Genomic DNA, 24,107 nt, shown 5'->3' with positions numbered 1-24,107 from the left:
AGGGAACAAAATGGATGAAAATTAAAAGACTTTTGTAAACTATTCACAGGTAGTCACAAAATATACGTGTGTGTTTTTCTGGCATTTCCTTTTGCACAAATTGGTTGAGGAACTTGCTGTAATTTACGTCTTGCTATGCAGAACTTTAGAGGGCTGAAGTTTATTATTTGTTTTATTTATTACATTTACATCCAACCTTTTCTCCAATGAACTCAAGGTTTACTTTCGTGGTGCTCTCCCTCCTCATTTAATTCCCACAGCAACCCTGCGTAATAGGCTAGGCTGGGAAGTGAGTAACTGACCAGGGCCACCCATGGCAGAGAGTCGATTCAAACCCTGGTCTCCCAGGACTTAGTCCAACACTCTAACTCTTGCAGTACTCTAGCTTTCTAAATGACTTTAAATTTCCAAACTCATGAAATGCTCTTGAAAAATATTATAACTCAGGGAGGGGTCTCTCAGCTGCATGGGCCCTTCTACATATACTGAGTGTACCTATAAATGTACCGTTGGGTAAACTGCTTATGAACATGGAGGCTCTATTTAACTGTCAGGACCAATAAGCACCAATAAACATATTCTCCATTTAATTCCATGTAAAGTAAGTGACCACTGATGCTTCTTTTTGCAGAAAATTCCACACATGAATGATGTGTTATTTGGGGAAATGCTTTCTTTTTGTATATTTGAGAACCCGTTTGTTCTCCCTTATTTAATAAGGGATGGTCAAAAGCAGAAGTCAGAAGTGCCAGTTGCTTCTCGTAAATCTCCTCCACCTTAACCAAACAAAACAGAATGTGCCAACTCACAGACAACCCTATTATTTGACTTGCCGAAGAGCTTCTCCCAAAATTAGTTTTCGCTGAATGGGTGGGGGTGGGGTATGAACTCAAGACACCTCAGAAATTGCATTGGAAAAACTAGCTGGTCATATAGATATATATATATAGATATATATAAATATTTTAACCAGAATTTTGAGAAAATAACGTAAGTCCATGAATGAAGAGGGAAAGTTATATATTGAGGAAAACAACACATGACACAGAATACAGTTAGTTGGTGGTGGCTTTTACCTGATTTAATATTTGATTATGACAATGTTTAATTGCTGTAACCCACCCTGAGGTCTTTGGGCAAAGAAGAAGATATAAATAATATAAGCAGATAAATCTTTGCATCTCATGTGCGGTTGTTGTTGTTTTTTTTTTAAAAAAAAAAAAACCTGCCACCTCAATGCAAATACTAGATTTAACGTTAGGGCTAATTTGCCCCTAAGACGTCAATCATGAACAGAAACTCTCCATTCCGCAGAATGGCACTAGGATAAATAAAAGACAGCAAGACTTTGATTTAAGTTGGCTGCGACCTTTGAAACAACGTAAATTGGAAATCTCTACAGGTCTACGAATAATAATCCCGCAACTGAAAATGCCACAAGATTTGACATTTTGTGGCAGAGCTCAGCAATATACACCTTGGGTAAAACACTAGGCTATATTTGTTCCTTTTAAATATTTAAGTTGTTGTTTGTAGTCGGGTTCATATAGCAACACAGTGTAAGTCTGTTGGTGTTTCTGCCGCTCATTTGACTTGTTATTCCCCCTGCTGACACCAGCGATCCCAAACATGTCAGGAAATAGGAAGGGAAATCTGTGGTGAATGAAGAGGAATAGGTCTGATTAGTTGAGAGAAGACAATGTATCAGTTAAAGATCAAGTTGTGAAGCTGAATTAGCCAGAGAATAATTAACTGCTTGTTAAAATGTGAATCTGAACAAGTTTTATCTGGCAATCTCATTTGTTGCTGATTTAAGCAATCTAACGCCAACCAAAGAAGAAATCTGGACTTTTTTAAAAAAACAAAAAAATTAAAAAGTTAATGCAGCAAATACGTGCATATGAAAAGAAATTATATCATACCTATGAAAATCACTCTGGGAATTTAGTTATGCAGCCCACAAGACTTAACTCCCCTGCTGCAGAAAGAACAAAATACAAAATGAATACATTTCACATTCGTAGGTATATATGTTTGCTAATCTGGTGTGGGGGTTATTACCATTACATGCAGCAAATTTTATGTTTCTTTCATTTTAATATGCTCTGTTATGATTGTGCAGTATTTACATGAGTCTAAGTCGCTTTTATTTCAAGGGAACTAGCTTCCGAGTGAACATGCTTACGGTTTATGGGGCTGCTGCAAGTTTAAACATTTCCCCTAAGGGAAAAATGTTGGACATATTTAGAAGAATTATTTACAGTCTGGGGTGATATACGTGGGCTGCAATCCTACACTCCCTTCCTCTGGGAAGAAATGTCGTGGAACTTAATGAGGCTTACTTCTGAGTAGACATGTCTAGGCTCACACAACTGATCGATCTATTCTTGCAGTGCTGAACTGATTTAATAAGTGAGTAATGATCCCTGTTTTCCTCCAGTAATACGTTCAATATTCTTTTTACCTGATGTAATATTGATAGGGAATCAAATGAAATTCCTATGGGTTGCATCAGTCTAAATACCGTTCAGAGTAAACTCATTTGAATGAATGAACCTGTTAGTCAAGAGCATTGATTTTGGTGGGTCTACTCTTGAGCAGGGCTAACACTGGACACAACCCCAAATTTTGGTTGTTTTACAAACTGTGTTAAGCTTCCATTAGAGATGGGAAGTCTAGATGTTTGACACTTACATTGCTTCCCTGAGCAATGAGTGGTGTGCCTGGTGCTTTGGTTGTTAAATTCAAGCCTAATAAATTTATAAACTCCTTTTTTCAGAAAACATTCTTGACAAAGTCCTATGAAGTATTATTTTTTGAGTGCACTTTTTCCTCCAAGGAGCTCAAGGTGGCATACAGGGTTCTCTATCCCCCCCCCCCCTATTTATTCCTTACAAGAACCCTGTAAGGAAGCATCGGCTGAAAGGCAGTGACTGGCCCCAGGTCACCCGATGATCTTCGTGTCCAAGTGGGGATCTGAACCCTGGTCTCTCAGGTCCTAATCCAACCCTCTAACCACTACAGCACATTGGCTCTCAGTAATAAAAATGACCAATGCAAATACCATTGAAATGCACGAAAAGAAGGGTAAGCCAGCACAGTCCTGTTATCCAGATGTTGTTGGACTACATCTCCCAGCATCCCTGAACATTGTCCATCTTGCCTGGGACTAATGGGATCTGGAGTCCTGCAGGATCTGGAGGGCCCTGTTACCACAGCGCTAAAACAGCCACACTTTGTAATGATCTAAAAAAAATCAGCTCCAAAACAGTCAACTAGCCCAGGATAAACTCAGTAACCTATCAGCAATTTAAAACGTCTCCACAGCCCAGATTACATCAAGGATTGAAAGCTCGGAGGGGGGCAGAAATTTCTTTTTTCTTTCTTGGATTTTATTTCCAGTTTCTAAACTACCTTGCTCACCTCTGTGGAAGGTGCACATACAATGGACAAGAGAATCTGGTTGATATATAAAGGATGGCCAAAATGACCACCCTTCCTCTTTAAAATATGTTCAAAGTGGTTTATCATCATAATTGTCATCAATTTATTCATCACCTTCTCAGCCACCATCTCAAGGTGATTTACATAACAGGTTTTTAAAAAAGGTAAAAGCACAGCAACAAATACATTTAAAGCAAGACTGAAACCCTAACAAGTGGACAATTTGCAATAAAATATTCATTTTCATTTTATTATCAAATATATGTAGGCTCCAGATGGCACACAAGGTTCTCCTCCTCCGAGTTTCTGAGAAACTAGTTTTCAAAATCACTCAGTAAAAATTTTAACCCTAAGTCTCTTAGGTCCTGGTTCTACACTCTAACCACTACACCAGGCTGGCTCTTTCCAGAAATCTATTCAGAAGGTTGTCCCATTGAATTCAATAACACCTACTCCAAGGTAAATGGGTATAAGATTGTAGCCTCTCTAGCTGTTTTTGCTGGCATTTTATTCTAGTGGGCTTTTGCCTGCTAAGGTTTAAAAAAGGAGGTTATTTTTATCATGATCTCTGTCGTTGCTTTTGAATAGATTTCTTTTTTAAAAGTTGTGTACTTTATATGTTGTGAATGTTACCTTGTTTTATTCTTTGTTTTGTAATGTATATTCAATATACTGTGATTTTAAAATGCTGTCATCTGACCTGAGTGATGCATTGACACTAGACGGATGTGGTAGAAATTTTTACAAAAATAAAATATTTCATTAGTAAGAATTTGGAATAACAGTGTTTGCCATTAGTTGGTCCACAATACGCTCCTTGAACAAACTGATGTTGCCCCATTAACTTCATCCCTGAGAGCCAGTGTTTCCCACTTCCCCTAGAAATCTAATCATTAAACACCTTAACCTTTTAATACGGGATAAATGCTGTATTAAATGAATCACCGGAGGAAAATGTAGATCAGTCAAAAAGAAAGGAAAAAGCAAAAACCTTGAATTGTGCCCTGCTAGACTAATTAATTATGGTTTGCAAATAGACAGCCAGTTTTCCTCTCGCCATACTGGAAGTCTGAACAACCTTTGATGAACCAAGATTTTAACGCTTGAAGCCACAAATAGCAACAAGAACAGCTCCTTTAAACTGTTAAACGATGGTTTTACACCAAATTAGTGTTCTGAGCAGCTAAACAGAGATGATGAGGTCGAATCTGCTTTAAATTGTCAGGTTCTCGGAATCTTGAAGGTTTTTTTCTCCCCTGGTTTGATCTGCAGAAGTAGCAATGCCCCCTAATGGATGAAGATGGAACTCCTTTCCTAATCAGCACAGCAGGCTTCCTCCTGATAAAGATCTTTACCCAGACTTTAAATCCTTTAAAACAGATTTACAAAGCAAAAGTTTATCTGGAAGAATAACAAAATGCTGAGGTGGAGGCTCGAAAAATATTTGGATTTCTTTGCTGCACGCCAGTACTTGAAAGAGGGTGGCTCCCGAATTTCAGCAACACCAAAATTCAAGTTGAATTCTGCGGTTTTAAGTTTTGATCTGAAAATTCATGCCCATTCATTTGGGAAGCATTTAAGCACCTTCAAAGCAGCACGTACAAGCACCCAGACAATAGGTTAACCCTTTTTTGTCAATTCTGCATGGTGTATTTTTTAAAACTGGGAACTCTTTTAAAACTGAACATTTGTTCTCCAGATTAACACCTGTTCCATTTCATCCACAGAACAAAACATTTAAAGACTACATAATCAATGAGGCAATGCAACTGCGAGCGAAATACACACTTAATGAGAAAGGCTAAAGGTTTGTGTAGCTTGAGGAGTACGCACACAGTGGGATGATAGTGTAACTTGGAGTGGCAATGGATGTATTGGGTTGCCATTCGTGGACTAACACTAACCAGAGTAATTCCCAAAACAGAAAATGATGGGCACACATCCTGATCTGGACAATTTCCAGATTGCTAAATGAATTTTCCATGGAAATCTGTTGCTTGTGACAGGGAAAATTGAATTGTTGCCAGAATCCTTCCTTAATAAGCAAGTAACATTTTATAAAAGTGATACATTGTTTGCACTCAGAAAACTTTGCTTTTGTTTGTCAAAATCTTTGAATTTTGTAATGTTTATCAAAGTTGTGGGGTTGTTGTTGTTGTTTTTAAAAAAATTCCTATTTGCTGTAGACATCTCTGCTTCAACATGAGTATCATAAATGTGTCTCCATAGTTTCTTTTCTTTTCTTTTCTTTTCTTTTCTTTTCTTTTCTTTTCTTTTCTTTTCTTTTCTTTTCGGTGCCATGACTTGGATCTTAGTCTTATTAAGACACGTGGACTCCAAACCTGCTCTGATGTACTCACAGATCTATCCCCCCCTTCCACTCAAGTTGTGGAAGCCTCCGCACACAGAGAGATTCTCCCTTTGCCTGAATTTGAACTTTGAATTTGATTCAAAGAAAGTTTATTGTGCTGAAATCCCGGGTGTAATACATTTACCTGTGTGCAAGTCCTGTCGAGCTCAATGGGGCTTGCTTCTGAGTAGGCTTGCGCTGCAAGCTAGTCATCATTACCAAGTGTCATTCGTTTCATTTATATTTAAAGAACAACTCATTGACTTTGATGTGGGGCCATTGATGTTCTGGAGCATGGCTTAAAAAATAATAATCTGTGAATTTGGGGGCTGTGGCTCTGTTGTCTGTACTTTGAAAAACTTTCCAGGATTTGAGATTTCATTATGTCAGCACATATAATCTGCACATCCCACTCCCTGCGTATATGTTACCTGTCAACAGATTCTGAAATAATTCCTATGACTTTTCACAAAATAGTAACACACGCAGAGGTCACCCCGCCCTCCAGCTCCATTAAGCAAAATCTTTCTTTCTGTACTTCATACAGAGGATGAAACTAGTTGTTTCCCCACTCATTTCAACCATCGGCAAACAAGACATAGTGTCCTACAGATTTTTATCATATCGCTAGTGGTGTCTTTTAAAATCAAGCTGGTGCCTCTCTATTTATCCAATGTTATTGGGATTAAGGCAAACATATTTATAACGCAGAAATAAAATTGAAATCCTAAGGATTTAATGCAGCAAGCTACATTTTGACAAAATACTAATGTACAAATGCCTACAATCTGGCTCGCAAGAAGAAAATACGGGTGGAACAATTGGATTGAAAGAATAAAATAAAACCAAGTGAAATAGTGTGAGCCGTGTGAACTTTTTAAAAGCTGCTTTTCCTTTGTATAAATCTCCCCAGATTCTAAATGTGTGGTTTTTAAAAAAGATTGTTGCCTGCCCAAAATCTTCCGGGAGCAAGGCAAATTAAAAACTGACTGACAGATGTAGAGATATACGCATTCAGTGGAGAGATGCATAAGATGGAATGCTGTATCTGTTAATGAAACCTCTAATCGGCTTGCAATAAATCTGCAGCGAGGAAAAAGAGCTAGCAGCTTTTGAAAAGAAAATCTGAAGCATGTAGGGCAAAATATGTTATAAAAACAAAAGTTACAGTGAATAAAGGGCATGCAGACCTCTGAAGTAACTTTCAACAGCAACCAGTATTTACCCAGCAAGTTTTCTTAATAGGGTGATAGATTACTGAGGTTTCTCCAGAAAGGTTCCAAACACACTGAAACTGGAAGGTCTTATATGATTCCTGAGAAAGTGTGTGCATTTCAGTCTTGGGAAAGTGGAGGAGGGGTGGGAAGATGGGCAAAACATTGAAAGAGAAAGATCCGGTACCTACAGATTGAAGAGTCCACCTCTCTCCCAAGCCGGTTGCTTCTCGTCTGCTGGTCTCCCTTTCCTTAAGGAAAATAAAGGAAGCATGTCTCTCTAGCACAGCTTCAGAAATAACCCATCAGGAAGTTGGCAACATCTCCCGACTAAACAATCATTTAAGGAAACACAACAAATGCATAAAGGCTACTCGTTTTCCTGAGGCTGCCTTGGAAGGCGGAATTGCACAGAAACTCTGAAACAAACAGATTGCAAATCTGACGGCCGGACATGTCAGTAGGAGAGACGGGCCTTTCCCTCCCCACCTCCCTGGCCCGAAAGGCAGTAAAATTAAAAGAAACTGTACTTCATAAAATACCGGAGCAATTTTCCATGAACCTAAAGCAATCCATGCTCCTAAAACATTTACACAGCATTTCATAATTTCCTTGCTCCTCCAGAAATTTAGACTGGAGTATTTCCTCGCACAAAGTAAGAGAGAACAAGACAGAATTGTGTCACTTACAATGTATTTTCATGTGGATTTGTAGACATTGTATTGTTAGCATCTCAGACCAATTTTAAGAAACCAGAAACCAAATTACACTCAAGAATAACAGCTAAGTGGAATTCATTTTAATCTGTTTGCTTCCAGACCATGTACACAAGCTTGCGTCAATGCTAATAAATTCCGAATTCTTGTCACTATTTAGTTCCACAGTCACTAGCACGGGGATGGGAGGTGCATTTGATTGGTTTGCATTTTGATAGGAACCTCCCTCATTTGCATTTCCCAAATCAGAATGCAGACTGCAACACTAGCTGTCTTTTGAAAGCTGCACATCCTCAAGTTTTGCAATGCACTTTTCCAGCTTAACCATAATGTATAAAAATGCATTCTATTCGCAAAATTCCCTGGGAAAGTGGTAAATATTGGGCCAAGTTACATCAAAAGGGCATGCATTAATATAAATGCACACACACGAAAGCTCTGCACAATTTTAAAAATTGCTATCTGGTGCAGAAAAGGGGGTGACTGATTTTATGATTAGAACTTTAGAAACTGAAATTGATATATTTGACCATCCTCAAAATCAGCCATAATCAGTCACTGAGAAATTGGTTAAAGCTTGATATGGGGCTAGCCCATAGTGCAGGTTTAAATGGTGCAAGTTTCAATTTATGCAAATAAATGTAAGATAGATGCCTCTTGAGATAAATTCTGGCCCCACAAGTGAAATCTGTGTCAGTGGTTTGGTTTTAGAGGGCACGATTCTGAATTTCCTTTCACTTCTCAGATGTTGAGTAAAGGTTGTCCAAAACCTTTTGTATTGCCAGTAGAAACAAATCTTGTCTCTTTTATCGTTTCTCCAAACTGAAGGCAAAACTTTGTTTATTTTTAATTTGCTCATCGGAACACCAGGAAGCCACTATGACAAAGAGCTCACTGTCTAGGAATATAGGCAGATTTGCCAACTTTTAAAAATGATAAAGAGACCAGAAAAGAAAGGTTGTTTGAAGCAGTTAAAAACATAGCAAAATTCCTTTAAACTGAGTTACTTTTCTCTACTTCATGCAAACATTTTTGAAAAACTGCAATTTTAAGTCACCAAATCCAATAGTCATTGTATATACTTTCTATAAACAAAGTATATATACTCTCTAGCAAATCCTGTGTACTAATTTTACACAAATGTGTTTGGGGTTACATTGAGTGGATACTGCCAACTGCCTTGACGCCACTCATTGTGTGTAGCAAAGAAAATTGGGGCATCTAAAAGATCAAGATGTATATCACAGCAAAAGATAACAATGAAATGCACCTCATAAAATTAAAAGTTCTGCAACTCAACAAAGGAATCAAAAGACATCATGGTGGAATGCATCTAATTGCATATAAGAAAAATATATCTACTATGATTTCATAAAAGTTTGAGTTATAGTAGCCTAAAAAACAACAACCCCCTAAGCAGTAACAAAATAGTCTTAAGTGTTTTATTCCTTAATAAAAAGCACCTCTCACCATTTGTACTGGTGACAATCACTTTTTCAGAAAAATGGAGGCAGTTTGAAAGGGGGAGGAATGCTTGTGAGTGATATACTAAACTCACTTTGGTTTCTGTTGAACAGCTTTTGCAATGTTTCAAGACCCCCTTTTCCCCAAGTGACAGTGGCACAAAAGCACTAGGTGTGCACACCATAAGAAGCAAAACTTTCAAATCACTTAAAAAATAAAAAAAAAGGCATCCGATAACAAAATTAGAAGTAAGCTTTGCCCTTGGGGAAAAAAAAAAGCTCTGGTGAGGCTGGAGGAAACAGACTAGAACTGTGACATGGGGAAGGTGAGCTTTAATCCTTGCCTCGGCTATGATCCGATTCAAATCCCCACGTGCTCGCTGTTTGCAATGGAAGGAAAGCTCCCATTGTCTCCAAATGGAAGGAAAACTCCTTGGCTCCGGGTGGGAAGAAAGCTCCTATTGACTTCAACTGGAAGGAAGGAAATTCAACAGCATCTGGATGCCCCAAAGCTCCCCACACACAGTTTATATAGTTGTCATGCTAATTCGTACCTTAGTGTGACACTGGGGATAATTCTCTCTTTTTTAAAAAAAAAAATATGTTTATTAAAGTTTCAACATATTACAAAAATAAGAGAAAAAAGAGAGAAGAAAAAGAAAGAAAGAAAGAAAGAAAGAAAGAAATATATATATATGCTTTCGTAGATTTTCACGGGTATAGGAATGCAGGTTTTGGTGTCTTCGGGTGTCTTCCCGTGTAAGAGTTGGGGTGTCTAGGCGACGTTTCGACGAGGTCTCACTCGTCATCTTCAGGCTGGTGCTTTCGGCTTCTTGTTACTGGAACAGAGCAGGATCTCAGTGTTTGAGTTCCTATAAATACTGTTGAGGGGGTGTGGTGTGTAGCCTCCAACGTTCTGGGCAGATAGGAAGTTCCCAGGTTAGTGTGCCTTTTCTTCTTTTGTTCCTTAATTACTTGAGGGATATCCTGAGTGATTTCTTGAGTGATATTCTGAGTACGACACCCGAAGACACCAAAACCTGCATATATATATATATATATATATATATATATATATATATATATAGAAAAAACAAGGTAAAAACAGTTAAAAACAAATCAGTCTTTCCATATCTTGTCCTTCATTTGCTTGTTTCCCTGACTTCCTCACACCTCCCTTTTTTGTATTCCAGTTCAATTAGTTAATTCAGCAAATCCTTTCCCTCTTTGATTTTATCTTAATCTTTTATCTTAATATATTATAACTTTAGATTATCACCTGTTAACAATCCATTTTTACATATTCCTTTATAACATTGCTGCTAAAAACCACTTAACTTCAATCCAACATCATTCTAACATTCATTAATTTTACAGTGTTTCTGTAGATAGTCTTTAAATTTCTTCCAATCTTCTTCCACCGACTCTTCTCCCTGGTCTCGGATTCTGCCAGTCATTTCCGCCAGTCCCATGTAGTCTATCACCTTCATCTGCCATTCTTCCAGAGTGGGTAAGTCTTGTGTCTTCTTTTTTTTTTTTTATAATAGTTTTTTATTTGCTTTTTTCCAGGGTAAAAATACAACATCATTAACACTACAAAAGCAGTTTTTACAGAGAAGGAAAAGAATTATAAAAAGAAATAAGAAAGAAGAAAAAAAAGAGAGAAAAAAGATTCACTTTTCCAAATCAATTTTCATAATCAACCAGACTTCCCCACATCCCCCATCCCCTGCTTTCTTTACAATAAAATAAACAGCAAATTAATACCTTATTTCAGTTGTTTTTGTGTTTTCATTTAGTTATATTATCCATAATTTATACATTTCTAAGTCTTAAACTTAAATTCTCTCATTTACCAATTTCAATACTGAGGCATATTTTTCCAAAGTACTTAGCAAATTGTCAACATTCATATAACTTATAATGTTTTTGTAAATAGTCCTTAAATTTTTTCCAGTCCTCTTCCACTGCCTCTTCTCCCAGATCTCGAATTCTGCCCGTCATTTCAGCCAGTTCCATGTAGTCAATCAGCTGCGAATGCCATTCTTCCAGCGTGGGTAACTCCTGTGCCTTCCAGTATTTAGCTATAAAGATTCTTGCTGCTGTGGTTGCATATAAGAAGAAAGTTCTATCTTTCTTTGGCACTCTCTGGCCCACAATGCCCAGGAGGAGGGCCTCTGGTTTCTTGTGAAAGGTGTATTTCAACACCTTTTTCAATTCGTTATAAATCATTTCCCAAAAAGCCTTCACCCTCGGGCATGTCCACCAGAGGTGAAAGAAAGTTCCTTCAACCTCCTTACATTTCCAACATTTATTGTCAGACAGATGATATATCTTTGCAAGTTTGACTGGGGTCATGTACCACCTGTATACCATTTTCATAATGTTTTCCTTTAAGGCACTACATGCCGTAAATTTCATACTGGTGGTCCACAACCTTTCCCAGTCTTCAGACATAATGTTGTACCCTATGTCCTGTGCCCATTTTATCATTGCTGATTTGACAATCTCATCTTGGGTATTCCACTTAAGCAGCAGATTATACATTCTTGAAAGCACTTTCGTCTTAGGTTCAAGTAATTCTGTTTCTAATTTTGATTTTTCCACCTGGAAACCAATTCTTTTATCTTTTTTAAAAGTCTCTAAGATTTGGGCATAGTGAAACCAGTCTCGCACCTTTCCTTTCAATTTTTCAAAACTCTGCAACCTCCAGTTATCACCATCTCTTTCAATTATCTCGCAATATTTCAACCAGCCACTCTCCATGTTACGTAATTTTATAGCCTTAGCCTCAACCGGTGATAACCACCTCGGGGTCTTACTTTCAAATAAGTCCTTGTATTTAGTCCAGACAATGAGTAGAGCTTTCCTGACAATATGGTTTTTAAACAGTTTATGAGACTTTGCCTTGTCATACCAAAGGTATGCGTGCCACCCAAAAGCATTACTAAACCCTTCCAGATCTAGGACATCAGTGTTTTCTAACAGGAACCAATCTTTCATCCAGCAGAGAGACGCAGCTTCATAATACAGTCTTAAATCCGGCAGGGCAAACCCCCCTCTTTCTTTTGCATCTGTTAAAATCTTAAATTTTATTCGGGGCTTTTTGCCCTGCCAGACAAACTTCGTAATGTCTCTCTGCCACTTTCCAAAACATTCCACCCTGTCCACAATCTGAAGGGTTTGAAACAAAAACAGCATTCTTGGCAAAACATTCATTTTAACTGCAGCAATTCTTCCTGACAAGGTAAGTTTCAATCTTGACCAAACTTCCAAATCCTTTTTAATTTCTGACCAGCATTTTTCATAATTATCCTTAAATAAATTCAGATTTCTCCCAGTCAAGTTAACCCCCAGGTATTTCACTTTTGTAACCACATTTAATTCTATTTCCTTCTGAAACCCATCTATTTCTGACGATGTCAGATTTTTTGCTAAAACCTTAGTTTTTTGTTTGTTCAACTTAAATCCCGCCACCCGACCAAACTCAGAAATTAATTCTAGAGCTCTTTTTGTACTGGTTTCTGGCTCCTGTAATGTCAAAACCAAATCGTCTGCAAAAGCCTTAAGTTTGTATTGCTTTTCTCCGACCTGTATTCCTTCCACCAGCTGATCCCTCCTAATCAAGTTCAGCAACACCTCCAGGACAGAGATAAATAACAAGGGTGATAAGGGACACCCCTGTCGTGTCCCTTTTTCAATTTTAAACTCCTCTGTCACCACGCTGTTTACTATCAATTTGGCCTTCTGTTCTGAATAGATACCGTTCAATACCGTTTTGGAACGCCCCTCCCACTCCCATCCCTTCCAGGTTTTTCTTCATAAATTTCCAAGATATATTATCAAAGGCCTTCTCCGCATCTATAGAGATCAAAACTGCTTTCGTATTCATATTTGTCTGTAGTAACTCCAAAACATCTATGATGTTCCTGGTGTTGTCAGACAAATGCCTACCAGGGAGAAAGCCTGCTTGGTCCTTATGAATTACTTCATTCAAAACTTTTTTCAGTCTATTTGCTAAAATGTCAGCAAAAATTTTATAATCCACGTTTAGGAGTGAGATGGGACGATAATTTTTAAGTTGGGTCTTTTCAGATTCCAATTTTGGTATCAGGGTGATGAATGCTTCTTTCCACGATTCTGGTGCCCCCTTCCCTTCCAAAATCTGGTTGCAGACCTCCATTAATGGCTGTATCAAATAATCCATCAATGTCTTATAGTATTTGGAGGTAAGCCCGTCTGGGCCTGGGGATTTGCCTATCTGCATGTTCTGAATGGCTCTTTCAATTTCCTGTTGTGTTATTCTACAGTTCAGGGCTGTTCGTGTGTCTTGTGTTAACTTTTGCAGGCCATAGCTCTTTAAAAAGTTATTTATTTCCATCTCTGCTTGTGGTCCTTGAGTATATAGCTTTTTAAAATATCTCTGGAAACACTTTCTGATTTCTTCTGGTTTCTGAATACATTCTCCTTCAACCTCCAGATTGGTAACAAAGTTCAATTTTTGCCTCTTCTTCAGCTGCCATGCCAACAGCTTCCCACATTTATTTGCCGATTCAAATGATCTTTGCTTCATCTGTTTAATTTTCCATTCAATTTCTTGATTTATCAATTTTGTATATTGTACTTGGTAAAATTTTATTTCTCTTAAGACTTCTTTTGATTTTGGATTTAGTCTCAGTCTTTTTTCTCCATCTCTTATTTTATCCAAAATCTTGTCCTTTTTACCATTCCAGAGTTTCTTCTTAATAGTGTTCTGTTGTATCAGAAACCCTCTCATGACAGCTTTGCTCGCGTCCCAGACTATTTTCTTTTCCACTGAGGTGTTCAAGTTTATTTCAAAATAGTCCTTCAACGTTTTTTGGGCCTTCTTCACAATCTCCTGATCTCTGAGCAGATGGTCATTCATTCTCCATCTGAAGGATCCAGCTGGTGTAAGTCTCAAGTCCATTTTTAAAGCATTATGGTCGGAGCAGGTTTTAGGGCAAATCTCAGCTTTTTTTGTCTTAGGAGCCAGTCCTCTTGATATCCAAATTTGGTCTATTCTTGTCCATGATAGGTGGGCCTCAGAAAAGAAGGTTCCCTCCATGCCTAGAGGGTTCTTTGTTCTCCAGATGTCTATCAAGTCCATGTTGTCTGTGAGTTCAAAAAAAGTCTTTGGCAGTCTGCCATCCTTGTTCAAATTTTGGTTCTGTGACTTATCCATATGGGTAGAGACTACCCCGTTCATGTCTCCCATCAAAATGATATTTGTATAGTCAATATAGTCCAGCATTGTCTCATGCAGCCTCTTGAAAAATTCCGACTTCCCATCATTTGGTGCATATATTCCAACTATCAGAAATTTTTCTCCTTGTGATTGTATTTCGATCGCCAAAATTCTTCCTTGTTCATCTTTAAAAACCAATTTTGGTGACAGGCTCTCCTTTGCATAGATCACTACTCCTCTTTTTTTCACCTTGTCTGATGAAATAAACTCTTGGCCTAATCTCTTGTTAATTAGTACTCTCCTGTGGAGCCTGGTCACATGTGTTTCTTGAAGGCAGATGACATCCAATTGTTCTTTTCTTAATATATGAAAAATCTTCTTCCTCCTTTCAGGAGAATTTGCACCATTAATATTCCAACTAAGAAGCTGCAGAGACATCCTGGGTCAATTTATTTGTCAGCAGGGGGCTCTTTTTTGTCTTCTTCACCTGGAGGTGGAACCGGATTGAAGCCAAACGAAGGAGGTGGCCAGGGTCCTGCTACTCCTTTCCGAAGATCCTCCCCGTGGTCGTTTAGAAACTTTTCTTGCTCCTCTGCTGTTCTGATTCTTATCTTCCTCTCTTTCAGGGTAAAAGATAGTCCTTGAGGGAATTCCCACCTATAAGGGATTTTGTTGTTTCTCAGTAGGCTTGCTAAATCCTTATATGTAATTCTTAAATCCAGAAGCTGTTTTGGTATATCTCTGAAGATTTCTGCCGTCTTCCCCTGAATCACCAATGGGTTTTTGAAATGTAGGCCGAGTATGTTGTCTTTTTCTTGCTTAGATCTCAGAATGATCAAGCAATCTCTTGATTTATCCTTCTTAACCACTCTTCCTAGTCTGAAAGCGGTGACTATTTTAAAGTCCTTTTCTTCTGTCAATCCCCAAAATTTGGAGATTTCTGTTGTCAAAAAGCCAATCAAGTCCTCCTTCTCAGATTCTGGGATATTTCTCAATCTGAGATTATTTTCCCTATTTTTCAATTCTGCCAGGGACAGGTATGCTTGCTGTTCCGTTACCTGTCTACTGAGTGGCCTCACCTCCCCTCTTAATTCCTCTATCCTCTTTTTATTTTCCTCTGCTTTAGTATTAACTTCCTCAACTAATTTCCGGTTTTCTGTTGTGACTTTTTCAATACCACTTATTGCCTGTGTGTTTTTAGTAACCTGGTCTGTCAATTTATTAATGGAAGCTGTCACCTGGTCAAATTTGACAGATTGTTCATCAAGTCTAGCTGCCTGTTCGTCAGCTTTCTTATTCAATGCTACCAGTTGATCCAATATTTCTTTAGAGACAGGATCTATCCCTCCAGCAGCCATCTCCCCAAAAGATGGTTGTGTAAATTGTCCTTCTTGCAGACCTGTCACAATTGGGACAGACGATCTGCGTAACTGTCCAGGCAGAGTTGTTTGCACAAGTTCGGAATGTTTTGCTTTCCTTCCAGCCCTTGTTTTTGATGCGCCACTCATTCCACAGCTGTCCCGGATTCAAGGTCAAACTGTAAATCCCATGGGAAACAGTCCTGAGAGAATAAACATCCAGAAAAAAAACAAAGAGCAAGGGAAATCGGCAGTTCTAAGACTGTTAGTTCTATAATCCAGTAGAGGGAGCTCCCAAAAGCAAACTTGGAGGAGAGGAATAGAAAGATTCCGCCATTAAATTCCCACAAAAGAGGAGAAAGAGAAAAAATAAGGATCAAATAGCATCCAAAACAGGGGGATCTTGCATTCAATTTTAACTGCAGAGAAAAATAGTTCTTAGCAAAGGTGCATGCAACAGTTCCCTTTTCTTTTCCAGATACAAAATAGCCCGATCTAGTTTTGTAATTTGTATACAGTTACCGCAGTCCGATACAACTTATATCCAGGCAGGTCGGGAGCCGGGTTTCGAAACTTTGTAATCCACAGAAAGGGAAGAGGAGATACTACAGTTTTAGTCCAGATACGAAGCTGTTATAACTTCTTTTAAAGTCAAAGCAGTCTAAATCAAGTTTGCCAAGTAAATTCCAATTTCTTTTGAACTCCTTTCAATGCTTCCGTTTTAGAAAAGTCTTTGCTTGATACTTTAGGCAGAGCCGGAAGACTGACTTCCTTTTTAACGTCTCCCGCTTTCAGCCGAATTTCACCAATTTAGTTCTGATTTAAAGCTTTAAATTTCTTACTCACGAGTAAGTTGTTTCGATCCAATTGTTGAAGGAAGAAAGGTCAGCGCTAGTCAGCAGCAGCCGCGCGGCTTCGCTTCCGCGGAAAGAGCGATGGATTCACAGCACCGCTACCCCCTCCACGTTCCGATACCCCTTACGGGGTCTCTTCTGCGTATCCGAGGTCGCTTCTGGTGCCCGCCGAACCCCACGGCCACGAGCTCACTCTACCCGTGGTTTATCTGGATGGGTCGTCGCTGTGCCGCAGCGCACGACCCTTTTCCGCGGAGCCCCTCTTCAGCAGCTGAAGAGGACCGCCATTGCTGAGCGCGCCGCCTCCGGAAGTCCCTAGTCTTGTGTCTTCCAATACTTTGCAATAAGTATTCTTGCTGCTGTTGTAGCATACATAAAGAAAGTTCTATCCTTCTTTAACACCAATTGGCCAACCATGCCCAGGAGAAAGGCCTCTGGTTTCTTCAGGAAGGTATATTTAAACACCCTTTTCATTTCATTATAAATCGTCTCCCAGAAAGCCTTGATCCTTGGGCACGTCCACCAAAGGTGAAAGACTGTACCTTCAGTTTCTTTACATTTCCAACATTTATTATCGGGCAAATGATAGATTTTTGCAAGCTTGACTGGTGTCATGTACCACCTGTATATCATTTTCATAATATTCTCTCTTAAGGCATTACATGCCGTAAACTTCATACCTGTGGTCCATAACTTGGGGATAATTCTCTAAAGTGAAGGGGGGTGTACACACACACCAGTCAGAAGCAGCTTACTAGGAGTGGCAAAATCACTACAATAGTTCCATGCCAGGTGGGTCACTCTTGCTTACCAGGAGGAAGAGGGGGAGAGGCAAAGTGACAGGAAGGTCAGTGCTATGCAAATCTAGGACGGTATATAGCAGCCCCAGCCAGCATGACCAATGACCAGGGATGATATGAGTATTGTCCATGCTAATGAAGACAGCAGTTCCTTTTTAGTACAGCTGATGTATGGATAACACTTGTGCATCAAGCACCACTGCTTCTCAGTTACATTCAGTGACATTCCACCAAGCTAAGCAGTTGGCTCCTTACCTCTCTCGCTCTGACCTAGCCACTGTGATCCACGCAATGATCATCTCCAGACTGGATTATTGTAACTCGTTCTATGTGGGGCTGCCCTTGAGACTGACCCAGAAACTCCAGCGGGTGCAGAATGCCGCGGCGAGACTCCTTACGGGGTCCTCGCTGCGAGATCACATTCACCCGGTGCTATACCAGCTGCACTGGCTCCTGGTGGAGTATAGGATCAGGTTTAAAGTGCTGGTTTTAACCTTCAAAGCCCCATACAGCCTAGGACCCTCGTACCTACGGGACCGCCTCTCCTGGTATGTCCCACAGAGGAACTTACGGTCTGCAAACAAAAACATCTTGAAGGTCCCAGGCCACAGAGAGGTTAGGCTGGCCTCAACCAGAGCCAGGGCTTTTTCGGCTGTAGCTCCAATCTGGTGGAACGCTCTGTCACAAGCGACTAGGGCCCTGCGGGACTTGACATCTTTCCGCAGGGCCTGCAAGACAGAGCTGTTCCACCAGGCCTTTGGCCAGGGTACAGCCTGACTCCCTCCTTTGGCAATCCTCACAGAACTTCTAGCCCAATGGTTGCCATTAATTTGATTGGAATTAATTTTATAATGAAATGATTTTAGAATGTTTCATCGTATTACTGTTGTTAGCCGCTCTGAGCCCGGCTTCGGCCGGGGAGGGCGGGATATAAATAAAATTTATTATTATTATTATTATTATTATTATTATTATTATTATTATTATCATCTTCTATCATTTCTCCACAATCAACCATGCAACGCTGGCATATCGATTTGCAACAGAGATGAAGAACCCGTGGCCCTCCAGATATTGTTGGGACTCCAACTCCACATCGTTGACAGCCAGCATAGTCAATGGGAGGGGATGATGGGAGGTGAAGTCTACAACATCTGGAGGGTCACAGGTTCTCCACCCAAGTAAGACTTTTGGTCAATCTTCCCAGCGCTTTCTTCTGGGGATTGAAACTGGACCCTTTGGCAGGCAAAGCATATGCTCTAACATTGCACTTACATCCCTTCTTCAAGCGATGGTGCTGTCTCTGTGGTACCGAATGAGTCCGCTCAGAAGATCATGCGCATGCACAGGGGTCTTCTCAGTGGCTTCCCTGCAAATGTGAAATGCGTTTCTCTTGGAGATCCATCGCGTCCTGAGCATCTTTAGGGAAATGCAAAAGTCAAAACACGCGGGATTATGGCAGGGGCCTGATGTTTCTTGCAAAAGCAATGGACCTTTCTGCAAAAACATACACTTCTGATTCAGCGGTGAAATGGTTAGCAACTCTCTTGCTGCTTTTTCTGGTACTCAGCACTGAAATTGGGTGAAATGATGCAGCAAGAGCTCTCAATATTTTGCCAGCACGCTGTAGCTGCCTGCTTTCACCACTGATACAGTTCAGAATATTAGAGAGAGAGAGAGAGGAGAGAGAGAGAGAGAGAGAGAGAGAGAGAGAGAGAGAGAGAGAGAGAGAGAAGTAACATGATTTGAAATGAGCCAACTTTTCATACATGCTATTTTCTGGTTTGCAGAAATTTCAGCATAGAATTCGACCTTCTCTGACATATAATTTTTGGATTTCCACAGTGCTGAACTCAGATGCTTTGGGGTTGCAGGGTGTGAACTGACCTTGTGCCAGGATTATCTTCAGATTGGTTCATAGATTTCTAACGATGGGTTATGCCGAGAGTTTGAATGTCACTGTTGACAGTAGCGCATATATATATATATATATATATGAAATAATGAATGTTTTCTTGCAACTTGGCTGCCTTCCACTCCCTCCCAGAGATGAGAAGGCTCTATAAACACTGGATAGGAGATTAGCACTGCTGTTCTAACCTCATATAGAGATCTGGGCCTTGGAGATGGTTTGGCCACTGGCAATCTGATGTGGTTCACAATGCCCTTTTGGGGTTTGTTTTCTTTTTTTAGGGAAGGACTGAACCACTGGAATCGCAGATCCAAGCTGACCCTGTTGTCTCCCACTGTGATTTACCCTTGAAATGTGCTGGGCAAAGAAGCTTGTCACCTATTCCTATCCTCCCCACTCTCTCCCTCCCCCTTGTGTGGGGGAGTTAACAAGTCAGAGATGGGTGTCAAAGCTATCTTGAGGAACCATTCCAAAAATCCAGCCAACTTTTTAATGGATGATGCCTTTGCGCTTGGCAGTTAGGCTGGGCAGCCTAAGAAATGTGAGCTGGGGACTGCCAAGGAGGATTTCCTAGCAGACACTGTGTGTTTGTGTGTGTGAGAGAAAGAAAGATAGAAAGAGAGAGACCCAATAGCATTGTAACTTGGAAGTTTATATTTCTTTAAAAGCGGGGGGGGGGGGGAGAGATCAACAGACAGAACAATTCATTATTTAGATCTGGTTCTAAAAGGCTATTGATTTATGAATCAGAGGCAGCACCCCACCCCTTATCTCTTTGACCTCATCTCCTGATGCCCCCCCTCCCATGAGGTTTTACTCCTCCACTCCTGCCACTCTGAACTGCCTGATGATCTCACACTAGGGATGAGGGTGGTGGAATGTGTTTCAGTTTGCATTTAAAGGTAAGCCCACCAAATTTGCAGGCTCTGAAATAATACACGAACCGAAAAACAGCCATCCTTTGGAAGTGGCACTTTTTTGAATTTTGCAACGCAGTTTTGCCACCAAGTGATGTGTCTAAAATGCATATGCCAGGGTAAAGCATAAATAAAAAGGCATGTGTTGTTGAAAATGCCATGCAGTAATGCATTGGGTTGTATCCCGCATTAGTCCTACTTAGAGGAGACCTGTTGAAATTGATGGGCATGACATAGTTGCATTGAATTCAACGGGTCTCCGTTGAGCTGGATGCTACCTGTTATATTAGGGAAAGCTGGCTGGCTAAAAATGAGTCTATTAGGGAAAATTGCATAGGAAAATGTGTACATTAGGAGAAAGGTGTGCTCAAGTGCTGATGAATTTTCATGAGGACTTTTTATATGTGTAAACTGATCTGGAAATGTGAAGATTTGCACTTAAGCTTGGAAAAAATGACAAACTGAGAAAAATCAATACTGACAGATTTGTCTCTCTCCTAAACTAGTCTGCTGCTTCTCCCTAAGTGCCCCCTTAAGATTGGATTTTTCTCCCAGAACAGATTATCACCTTTCTCTCTAACCTCCTCAAAGCCTGGGATCCACAGAAGATAAAACTCCCCCCCCCCAAAAAAAAACACTCCTCCACCAGCCATACTCTATGAATCAGAGTCTGGTTGCACCCCCTCAGTGTGAGGTTAGAGCTCTAGACAGCAGAAGCAGGTCCTTTATAGTGGTGGCTTCCAGGCTGAAGAATATATTTAATTACCTCCAGAAAATGTGGACCAATAGTGAACAACTTTTGGTCCAGCAGGTTGTGCTTTATGTATTTTTGTCAGGCAGCTTTAGTGAATTTGTAAATGACGCCTATTCTATTTCTATTATTTGATTTGACTTCCCGGTTTCAGTGTGTGCGCACGTGTTCTGAACTTTCTTCTTCTTCCTTTTTTAGCTTCTTGGAAAAGTGGCATTAAAATGCTTTAAATAAATAACAGCCAAAATCCTCTAGCCAAAACTAAGCCTGAGAATGGCAAACTGCACTGCCCACCATTTAAATTTAAATTTTATCTATTCTCTTAACATTTAGTTAGTTAAAATTTACCCAACCTTTCCACTTACATTTTCCATGGCAGCCTACTAAAACAGTCGTGAAAAATAGCAAGTCAAAGCAAATTAAAAATGACAGGAACAAATAGAATAGTATTACCGGCAGTTAATACAAGAGAATTCAGCTAATGTTTATGAAGGCCTAGATATAGGGGAGAGGGAGAGGATATTTGCCAAAAACATTGGTTTTAACAACAGTAGCCAGACTATGCAACCAATTCCTTTCCTTGGCTAATCCTGTGTTCTTTTTCCGTTCTCTCTAAATTTAGCAGGCAAGCTTTTGGGGGCAGAGACCTAAGTTTTTTTTAATGCTCATGAGAGGGCAGAGTCATTTAAAGCACATTTACCAATCATCAGCAAGCAGGTGATGCCACCATTGGGGGCTGCCTGGTTTGTGTTGACCCATGACAGGGCCTTTTCAGTGGTGGTTCCCCACTTGTAGAATGCCCTCCCTAGAAAGGTGTGCCTGTGCCCATCATTATTCACTTTCAGGGAAAATCTGAAAGGATTCCTGTTTACCAAGGCATTTGGTAGGATACTGTCCCTAGATTGGATGATATTTTTTTTAAAAAAACTGCTTTTTAGATGTTTTGAACCATAAATGTTCTTTAGATACCTTTAACTGTTTCACAGTGTTTTCTTTTTGTTTTTAAATTGTGGGTCACTTTGCCGTCCAGCTCTTTTGTGAGTACGGATACGATGTAAATGAAAATGAAAATCATCATCATCGTCATTTAAAGCACATGGCTTCCCTCAAAGAATCGTGGGAACTGCAGTTTGTATGGATGCTGGGAATTATAGCTCTGTGTGGAGAAAACTACATTTCTCAAGATGCTTGGGGGGGGGAGTCATGGGCTTTAAATGTGTGCCTAATGTGCTGTAAATGGACAGTGTGGCTCTGCACCTTTGTAAAGTCTAGTAACCTGCATGATGCTGATGCTAGCCGAATCTAATTCGGATCCATCATTTCGATTCGCTTATTTTAACTTGTAATGCACATAGTAACGCTGCCCATGATATACATGTCAACAAGAAAAGTTGTATATATAGTGAATCAGATTTGCTTGTTTGTTTCATGGCAACTTTTGCAGATTTGGATCATTTATCTCAACAGAATCAAACCTCTCTTTGGGGTGAAGGCACAATTATCAGATTTTTTAAAATAAAAAATGTGCAGAGAATTTAGGAAGCTCCAGGGATTCGATACCCACTGGCTAAAATCCTTTCATATGCTGGACCTACCACAGACTAATTCACATTCTTCACCGTCACCTTTCTTGCACCACAGAAAACCTGAAACTCCAGAACGGAGTATTTACTTTATCCCAAAATATATTCAAATCAAAACAACCCTCCAATATGTAACGCCCCCCCCCAAGTCCCCAAGATCTTTAAATAGAAAGCTTCCTTGGTTAACAATTCTTTCCCGCACTGCTCCTTTGGCTCATTTTACTTACCCTCAGTCCCTATAGGGCTCATTGTTTTCCCTTTAGGGTATGAATTTCTTCTACGCATCTGAACTGTTTCCAAATCTCTTTTAGAAGTCTGCATTCTAAAGTGCCACTGCTAATATATATTTGTTCATGTAGAAGGAGGAGAAAGAAAGAGTGGGGTGGTTGGAAGAAGGGCCATTTGCCTCTAAGACCCTCTCCAACTAAGAAAACAGATTGCAGTTAAAATGGGAGGCAATTACCTTTATGAGACACAGCAAATTGCTCCTTTGAACCCTTGAGAAAGTTCCCTGGTTCCTTCATTGTCTGTTTGATGCATCTGATGGTCAAACTCCTAGGGCCCCCAAGACAGCACCCAAGTATGAAAACGGGGGTTTATTATTCCTAATAAAATACCCACATGCACCGCATGACTAGGAAATGGTGATGGCACTTAAGAATCCTAGTCTGAGAGGCAGAAAGAGATGGAAATCCAGTGTGTGGATGTTTGTTCAAATACCATTTAAGCCTTCGTTAATTTAGTTCAGGTGTTTTTTTTAATTGGCCGTATTTTGCTCAATTTAAAAGAGATCTTTCCATTCTCGCAAGATCTGCTTTACCCCCTTCCGTAATTGCTGTTCGCTGTTTTTATCATCTGCCTTTTCCATCAGGACTCAAGCAATATAACCTTTTTTTATGGACAAAATGTTAGCATGAGTTTGTCTCCTTCCATAAAACGGTTATTACAAGCAGATAATTTCCCAGTGAAAACACACACTTTCTAAAGAAAGGGAGGGGGGGGAGGAAAGGCATTCTGACATGCTTTGTTTTGCCATGTTCAGTTTACATTTATTATTTTAAAATGATCAAATGTTGTAATACAAATACACACCCAAGAGTTGCTTTGGTTTGATGTACCGAAAGCAAAACATTTCTCATTGTCTCCTTGGACATATTTTGAAAAGTTAAGCTTAAAATGAACATTGAATTTCTTAAGCATCGCAAGAATTAAGGTTGTGATGGTGCTTTTTATGATTTTTTTTTAAAAGGCTATTTGGATAAAACATATGATCCAAGGGTGAGAATGAATTAGTATTTATTTTATTAACAGTGGCAAAGATGTCATTGGCCAGAACAAAGGAAAAGGAGCATCTTAATCTTCAATATGGCAGTGGAAATCATTGACCAGTGGAAGCTAAACTGGGAAGCATTGGGAGCACTATGGGTTCTGTGAGATTAAGGTATTGTTGCATTCAGTTGAAAGAGAAGAAAGACGTAGAAAGACAGAGAAAACAAGTGCAGGTGTTTGTCTGAGATTGTTAGAGGAATTATGGGGCGT

The 24,107-nt window shown here is 39.7% G+C and overlaps 1 long non-coding RNA gene across 3 annotated transcripts in view; it reads right to left on the bottom strand.

Annotated features, from left to right (window-relative positions):
* Positions 1 to 1,221: 1,221 nt before the first annotated feature.
* Positions 1,222 to 24,107, bottom strand: part of LOC310711690 — a 35,567-nt gene continuing 12,681 nt past the window's right edge. The window contains exons 2-4 of one of the 3 annotated variants that reach the window (XR_014528588.1): positions 7,196 to 7,259; positions 1,923 to 1,978; positions 1,222 to 1,653 (exon numbers count right to left, since the gene is read on the bottom strand). This is a non-coding gene — a long non-coding RNA (uncharacterized lncRNA). Of the gene's footprint in view, positions 1,654 to 1,922; positions 1,979 to 7,195; positions 7,411 to 24,107 lie in introns of those variants that run through there. The other 2 variants (XR_014528589.1, XR_014528590.1) reach the window with 2 other exon arrangements.

Source organism: Podarcis liolepis (genome assembly GCF_965112155.1).
Source record: "Podarcis liolepis genome assembly, chromosome: 7".
NCBI lineage: Eukaryota > Metazoa > Chordata > Lepidosauria > Squamata > Lacertidae > Podarcis > Podarcis liolepis.
Note: the sequence above shows the minus strand (reverse complement) of the source record. Positions and strands in the feature narration are given on the sequence as shown.